Consider the following 8771-nt stretch of genomic DNA (forward strand, 5'->3'; position numbering starts at 1 on the left):
GCTTCTCAATCAATGGCCTCATTTGAACAGAAGACACCCGTGAGGCTGAAATTCAATTTGAATTATAATTTAGCCATTCTCAGGATGAGACTCTGGGTTTGTTTTCAGAAATCTCAACTGTGCAGCTATAAGAGATAGAGGTTTCTTTCAGGACAGATGTAGAACATTCCAAGTAACTTATACACAGTTTGAGCTTGGAATTTGAAGTCCTGGGTGCATTATTTCCTTTTATATTTCCTCCAGTGCAGTTAGAAACAACTAGCCTTAGTTTGATTGAAATGTTTTGAAGTATTAAATACATAGTTGTCCACAATCTTGACTTTTATGGGTATTTGATAAAAAGTATCCTGTGGTGATATTTTGCAAATCTTTGTTGTGACATCATGCCATGGATTATCAACGCCCTCTTTACCACTGGAAATAGTCACTAGTGCCTTTGAATCAAATCAAACTAAAGAACCAATTCCAAAAAACTCAGTCAATTTAGAACCTCATTCTTAATGTTTCATTTGTCTCAAACCACTTCTAGTATAAAAATTTGTATCTGTCAGCATTCCACAAGACAAACAGAACTAGCAAGATGTACACACACACAGACACACACACACACACACACAAGCACACACACACAAATATATCAAAAATTTATTGCAGGGTGTTGGGCTCCATAATTGTGAGAGCTGGCTAGGCAATGCCAAAATCCAAGGTGTCTATCAGGAAAGGCAGGCAAGAATTCTTGAGTACAAGCTGAAGCTGCAGATAACAGGCAATTTTTTTTCTTTCTAATGGAAACATCATTTCTGCTCGTAAGGCTCTTCAGCTGATTGGGTGAGGCTCACCCATACCACTAAAGACAGTCTCCTTTACTTACATTTAGCTGGTTGTAGGTGTTAGTCTCATCTGTAGTGTACCTTCATAGTAACACTTAGAATAGTGTTTGACTGAATGACTAGATAGTATAGTCTAGCTGAGCTGATGCAAAAAAAAAATTGAACATCACATCATGCACCAAACATGATTTTAAAAAGTGGAATAATTTTACTTATGCTTTGCTTTAATATTTGTTATCTTTCATTCCAACATCCTTACTTTTAAAAATATATATTGAGATAAAATTTTTCCTAGTCAAGCCTTCAGTGATCCATGGGCCTATATAATCCATGAGTACCATAATATGTGTGACTCATTTCACAGACTTTAAAGTCCGTGAAGAATCTTGTTCATCTGAACATTCAGCATGTTCTAGAAGAGAAAAGAATTTCATGGGAGGTCAGCCCAAAGAGAATGAAAAGTGAGTAGGTCTTGGATATGAGCACAGTGGCAGTTCAGCAGGTGTATATTTTAAAGCGTTAGGAAGTTTTTCAAAACCATTTATTCTCCTCACCTATTTGAAAGTGTCATATCTTGTTACTCGGGTATCATCTCTTTATCTAACCCAGACAACAAGGAGTCCTGTGTTCACAGTCGCCATGGGATAGATCTGCTTCTATCATCTCTTCCTTTTCCCATTATGGCAAACTTTATTCCCTCCTGCTCCTCCCTCCCCACAGGCAACAGGGCCTACAGAAGGTCCCATTATCCTCTTTATCTTTTTAAATTTTCCAGACTGATACAGCGGAAGGAATAGAAGGTGCTAGGAGAAGTCAATAAGCCACGTTAATTCAGTGTCAGTAGTTGCTTCTAGGATAGTCTATGTTTAAATCCATGAACACATAAATGGCTTAACCTGGGCTTTGAAGCATATACCTCATTAAGGACATACAGAGAAAACGTCTCAAAATAGTAATTTTTGAACATTTGCTTTTTATTGTTTCCTTTCTGTTGTGACCTTTCCCCTTCTCAGTTAGAGGAATCTACATTGCTTTGAGGATAAGAAGATCATTCGAGTGAAAATGAAAAGAAGAAACAGTCAATGTTCATGTTTCTGACTTCCAAAACAGTCTTTTGAGAATCAAAAGGGCTTGCTTGAGAGAGAGAGAGCAGTGGTTAGGCCATAATCATAGAATTAGATGGAGAACACAGAGTTTTCAGGTCAAGATGGCATCTCTGCTCCAATTACACAGCAAGAGGGAAAAATATACATAAAAAGAGACAAGGCTGTACTCAATAAAAGACAATCATTTTCACAGTCAAGGAACAGAATAGAAAAACAAAATGGTGAACAGAGCAGGAGGTAAGACTTTGCTGCACTTTGAATGTGAAGTAGGCAGTAGCTCCAGGGTTTGGGTTGCTCCCGGCAGAGGACTAATAGTGTTCTGCAGAAGATGTTAGGGGCTTAGTGAACATCCTCACTTAGGACATGTAGGAGAAATTCTTCTGCCAATCCTTTCTTGGGGGGTAGAGTACCCTAGAAGGGTGGCAACTTAGACACACAGACAGACCTGCATGATCAGGAGCTTTGGCCACGGATCTGAGCACGGCTCTGCTATGTTCCCAATATGGCTGCTTATAAGAGGGCCTAGCTCCAGGTTAGGATCTCCCCAGAGAAGGCAGCTGTGAAATCAGAGTTAAACAAATAAGCAAAACCATTTATTGCAAAGTAAACAAAGAAAACAGGAAATTTTACCAACCAAACAGAAAGCAGAGAAAGAGAATAACAGCAATAAAGAAAAAGCATGATCATCTCACAAAACCAATAAGGTGACAGACATAAACCCCACTAGCCTCACAGAAAATGTAAATGACTTAAACTTGCCTATTAACAATCACAGTTTATAAAATTTAATTTGAAATAGGCTGCTTTTGTAAGATAAAGACATAGAAACAAACACCTGAAAAAAAAAAAAAACACATAGAAAAATTTAAAACATGAAAAACAAAATAAATACTAAGTAAAAAATTAGTGTAAGAAAAGTAATGTCTGACAAAATAAAATTTAAAACAATATCACTAGAATAAAAAGGGACACCCTGTAATCATGAACAACAACAAAAAACAAACCAATGAAAAATCATGCCAATTCTGAACTTGTAAGCACTTACAACATAGGCCTGAGGCTAACAAATGTAAAATCTACAGAATTTTAAGGAAAAACTAACAAATATGGAAACTGATGACTTTAAGGAAACTCTAGTCAAATGGGATTAATTAAGTTGACAAAAATAAGAATACATATAAAATTAAAATAACAAAAATTAAAACATTGCTCTATCATCACTGATTGGTAATACAATTTCTTATAAATCTACTTCCCTTGTTTATTCTGTTTTTTTTTTTCTACATTCTACATATAATATTCATGGGTAAAAAAATTAGCAAGTGTTAAAATATTCAATACTTTAGTAGGAATTATAAACGCTGAATTTATAATTATGCTATTCTGGAATTTGCAAGGGAATGATGAAGAATTTTAAGTTCTGAAGAAGCAAAAACCCAGGAAGAGCCAAGCTAGAGGAGCCTCACCTGGGTGAGGTGAGTTATATATGGGTTTATAGGAGGTTGGGGTAAGAATCCTGACCCAAGGGAACCCCAAAAAGTATAAGCAATCCGCCCTGAGAGCCATGCATTATTAGTATCCAATGCTGAGAGATGCATGGAAATTGAACCACCATCTTGAGGTAACACTGCATGTTCCCCAGCTGGAAGAGCAAGCGTAGTTGCTCATCTCTCACTGTGGGTACTGGAAGGCCCACAACAATTGTCAGCACAGCACCCAAGGATGTCTTAGTAGTAGGATGCCACTCATGCCTTGGTACTTGCCTAACCTGTTCTGAATGGACTGGCATGAACGAACCCCCTACTCAAGGTCAATATTCTGTGACACTTATAAGCACATCCATACTATGGTTGACCTCAACAATGAGGTCCTTAATAGCCAGAGGGAATGTGGTGGTGTGAAGGGCAAGGCCAAGAACTGCTCACATGGGTAAGGAAAGCTCCCCCATTACAAAGAAAGCTGGAGATAATTTAGTATTTTCAGGATTCTGTCATTTGCTAGAGATAGTTTTCCTGCTAAGGTTGAAGTTAAACAGAACAGACATACTATAAAGAACATTTTCTTTTTCCTTTAAAACTCTGAAGAGACCACCCTATGCAAAGACATATTATCATCTGAAACCTGTCTCTTTGGACACAGAACTAATTTGTACTTATTCAATAAAACAATCATCTGAAAGAAATGGATCTTTATTGGGAATATTCTTGTCTCATCTTTTATTCCTTCTATTTCCTTGGTTTCACAAACTCTTCCCTCCATCTCTCTCTGGGAATAAAATCTTTTATAGTGGAGCTCTTGAAACCCCAATCAGATCCTGAGACCAGCAGTCAACCCTCCTGCCTTTTACTGCTCCTGTCCTTTTTCCTCTACATGGCTTCCCACCGTCAATTAAAGTAAGGGATATGACTCCCTTCTCTTTTTTCCCTTCCCTTCCCATCACATGCATTGAGTAACTCTGTTCTCTCAGACTCTGCACCATGCACTATGTGTACAGTAATGAATAAAATAGAAACAGTGCCCTCATGAGTCTCATAACTTAATACAGAAGGCTGATATTTAACAATGAACCCCATTAGAAATACAGATACAGGCTCTGAAATGTGCTGTGAAAGAAAATATTTTTTTGTTCTGCAAAAGACAATAACACGCTAACATGCTTTAGTTACAGAAACCAGAAAAGAAACTGTCATGGAGTTGATTCTGAAAGATAATGAACAAAAAGGAGTTGCCAGGTGAGGAGGAGTGGGAACTTTACTGGCTGAGGAAACAGGTTCTCTTAGTTGACAGAACACTTCCTCCCTACTTGGAAGGAGGAAAATATCTTTCTTTGATTTATGGACATGAAAGGAAACTTGGTTGGTTTTAAGTTATGGGAATCTCAGATTTTCTCCTCAAGGCCTTTAGATGTTTCTCAGAGTAGTTTTGGCGTCTAAATTTCACAGAAGAAATCAAAGGCCAGCCAAATTTTTGTGTTTACATATAATGTGTTTTTCACCTTTGTATTGTTTCTTTTGAGTGCTTGTGATATTCATACATTATTTCTTTACATTTGAGGCTGTCACCATATGTGTTAGAATTTTATCTTTAATTATTGTTTCAAAGGGCATGCATATATTTTTATTGTGTTTACTCCATTTGATTTGATATCAACTCTGGTATGTTCCTTTTTTCTTTTCTTTATAGACAAGCTGATTATTCCCATCTTAACTTTCCATTTGCTGCCATAAAATAGAATAATATTATATCTAATCATTTTTAGCTCATTTCCTTTCCTTATAAGATCTGGCAGAAATTACCAAGATTTTACTGCAGGACCAATTATCTTCTTTATGAAGAGCTACCTTTTTCCCTCTAAGAATTGTTGGCCTCACATAAAGCAATTGATCTCCAAAGTTCTTTCCGTACCCTGTGTCCTCACCCTGTTGCTATCATTGATTAGACATTGAATGGGCATCTATCCCAAGCCACACTCAATACGTTTCCTCTCTCTTGAGAATTTATAATTGGGATTTAAAGTGACTTTCAAGCTCAAACACAATAATTTCCAACTCTTGTTTCTAAGATTCTCCTAGGACCCAACAGAACACAGACTTCACAGAAACCTCTGTATCTTCCTAATGTTTTTCCTTTTTATGTTTATGTTTCTACAATTGTATTTTTATTACTTCAGTGAAAAATATTTTGCGCAAGTCCATGTATCAGGACAAATTATTCCAGTCTTCCAAATGGCTGCTCACTCTAACCTACATGTAGACGATTAGAAAATATTTAAAGAATAAAAATTGATGAAAATAAAAATTTATGCTATTCAAAAATTTGCTTGAATAGCATAAATTTGAATACAAGTTATGTATAATGAATACTCATACATTGCAGGTTTGAAAAGAAAGATAAAGGATTTAAAAGGTATTAGGCGACTTTCCTTCAGCTCTCCACAGCCTTTGATCTTCTCACAGAAGCCTGATAAATCCCTGTCAGGCAGACACAGCAAAGAGGGAGGGGGCCTGTTGTTTCCTCCAGCAATGGTCATTTCTTTCATTTCCGCCTTGTCCAGAAGACACCATCTTTTGACCAAAAGTTCAGGAAGAAAATAATGTTAACGTTATGTGCATGAAGACAGAACCCAAAGACTTACAGATCAAAGGATACTGATAGTGGAAACAAGGGAGGTAGAATGGTCAAGGTAAGATCAGCATTTTCTTAGTCCAGTAACTGGTAGCTGGGAAGTGTATCTACTGAAGTTAGCATGATCATTAAGCTTAGAAAGGATATGAAAAAAAGGTAAACTATTATCCCTGCAGCCAAAAGACCAATCAAAGATTTCCTTAGTGGACTGGGAGCCTTTGGACCTGTCACTAGTCTCATATGGAAGGCAAAGCCCTGAAACAGAAGCAAAGCCCAACATAAAAAAAGATAATAACACATAAAATAATCCCATTTGGGGCATTCACATGTTGGCATAGACTAAGGGAAGAAACAAAGGATTTTATTTGTGTTTAACAATGTATTGGCATTAAATAAAAACAGAACTACTATGTGTTAAAATTTGTGTGACACAGATAATGGTTCTTAGAGAGAAAATCATAACCTCAAAGGGTTATACCAGAAAAGAAGGAAGACTGAATATTAATGAGCTAAGATTTCAACTTAAGAAAAAGCAAAACCCAAATAAAAATAAAAGTAACCAAATCAGAATAAAGCATTACAAACAAAAACCAAAAAAGAAGCAGTAAAGAACAGGAATTTGTGAAAAGATTGTATCATAGTTAATATCAGTAGTATCAATTTCTATTTATATCAAAATACCATAAAAATTGACAACCCTCTAATGGGATATATAAGGACTAAAAGTCCCAAATAAGTAACATTAGCAATGCAAAATATGCCTTTCTGAAGATGCAGAGAATAAAATAATAGAGGTGATCATAGAGCAACGGGTTCCTATGTATTGAAAAATTTAGTGAAATTGAAATAAAATTACAAGAAATATGAATGTTTCTAGAATATAGAACATTTTAATTCCCTTTTTCTTACTTTTCTTACCCTACTTACTTTTAAAGGATAGTTATAACAAGTATTCAAGGAATAGATAACTACATTTAAGAAAATTCATTCAAGGACTAAAAAGAGATGATACTTTGAAACTCATGACTTGAAGGTAATAACATATTAGTACCATAATCAGGGTAGGACAGCAGGATAAATGAAAATTATAATTAAATCCTTCATAGAAATGAATGCAAATTATTCACCTTCCACTCAAAATCAATAAAAATTGAATCCAGTATTGTATAACAAAACAAAGGGCATAATACATCTTGACCAACTTGGATTTGTTGCTTTTATGTAAGATTGTTCCATGGTATAATTCACTATACTGGGATTTTGAAAATGGAAAGTACAACAGGTTTATAATCATTGCAATAGATTTTTTTAAAATGACAAAATTTAACAACCATTCATGACAAAATCCAACTAGAAAGATCTCTCACAAAATAGGAATAGAAGAGAACTTCTTAACTCACAAAACATTTCCATTTAACAAGTAACTACAAAATCTTTTGAATGATTGTATTAGTTAGGATTCTCTAAAGAAACAGGACCAATAAAATGAGGGTGTTTGTGTATGTGTGTGTCTCCCTCACACACATGTGCACACACACACCCATACATAAGATTTAAGGAATTGGATAACATACATGAGATTTAAGGAATTGGATAACACTGCATAACACAATTATGCAGGTTGGCAAGTTTGAAACCTGTAGGGTGGGGTGGCAGGCCAAAGACCTGAAGAACAGCCCATGTTGCAGTTCAAATCTATTGTTTATGTGCTGGCAGAATTCTTCTTTGCTGGGGCAAAGTTCGTCTTTTGTTCTGTTCAGGCTTAAAACTGACTGGATGAAACCCGCTCACATTAAGAAGGGCAATCTGTTTTACCCAGAGTCCACCCATTTAAATATTTATTTCATTGAAATAGACACTCACAGAAACATCCAAAATAGTGTTTTATCAAATACCTGGACACTGTGGCCCAGCCAACTTGACAAAATTAACCATTATGGTAACGAAACATTTGAAAGTATTTTCTTTAAAATCAGGAGAGTGGCAAGGACATTTGCTACTAACATTTTTATCCAGCATGGGTCAGAGGTCCTAGCCAGTATAATAAGACAAGAAAAAGAAATCCAATATGAAAAAATTAGAAAGAATGAAACTAAATTTTTATGGTCTCCCCAAGATATGATTGTCTCAAAGAACATTTTCTATCAGAAAATTACTAGATTTTAAAAAAGATTTCAGTGAATTTTCTGGGTATAATGCACAAAGTCTACTTTATTTCCAAATGTTATCCACAAACAATTAGAAAAATGCAATTTAAAAAGATACTATATAATTGGCTAGCCATATGAAAAAATGAAACTGGACCCTTTCATTACACCATATAAAAGAATCAAGTCAAGATTGGGTTCAGTGGCTTATGCCTGTAATCCCAGCACTCTGGGAGGCTGAGGCAGGTGGATTGCCTGAGTCCAGGAGTTCAAGACCAGCCTGGGCAACATGGCAAAACCCTGTCTCTACTAAAAATACAAAGAGTAGCCAGGCATGGTGGTGCACATCTGTAATCCCAGCTACTCTGGAGGCTGAGATGGGAAAATCATCTGAGCCTGGGCCATTGAGGCTGCCGTGAGCTGAGATCATGCTACTGCCCTTTAGCCTGAACAACAGAGTGAGACCCTTTCAAAAACAAAACAAAACAAAACAAAAAAACCTCAAGATTAATTAAAGACTTAAATACCCCAAACTATAAAAATGCTAGAAGAAAACCCAGGCA

General features: G+C 36.0%; 1 long non-coding RNA gene across 1 annotated transcript; it reads left to right on the forward strand.

Annotated features, from left to right (window-relative positions):
- Nucleotides 1-320: 320 nt before the first annotated feature.
- LOC116562905 lies at nt 321-8385 on the forward strand. The gene is made up of 3 exons (XR_004274128.1): nt 321-1291; nt 3334-3411; nt 4599-8385. It is a non-coding gene; the product is annotated as an uncharacterized LOC116562905 (long non-coding RNA).
- Nucleotides 8386-8771: the final 386 nt, after the last annotated feature.

This window comes from Sapajus apella, unplaced genomic scaffold, assembly GCF_009761245.1.
Source record: "Sapajus apella isolate SASKATOON/1434 unplaced genomic scaffold, GSC_monkey_1.0 scaffold33, whole genome shotgun sequence".
Taxonomy (NCBI): Eukaryota; Metazoa; Chordata; class Mammalia; order Primates; family Cebidae; genus Sapajus; species Sapajus apella.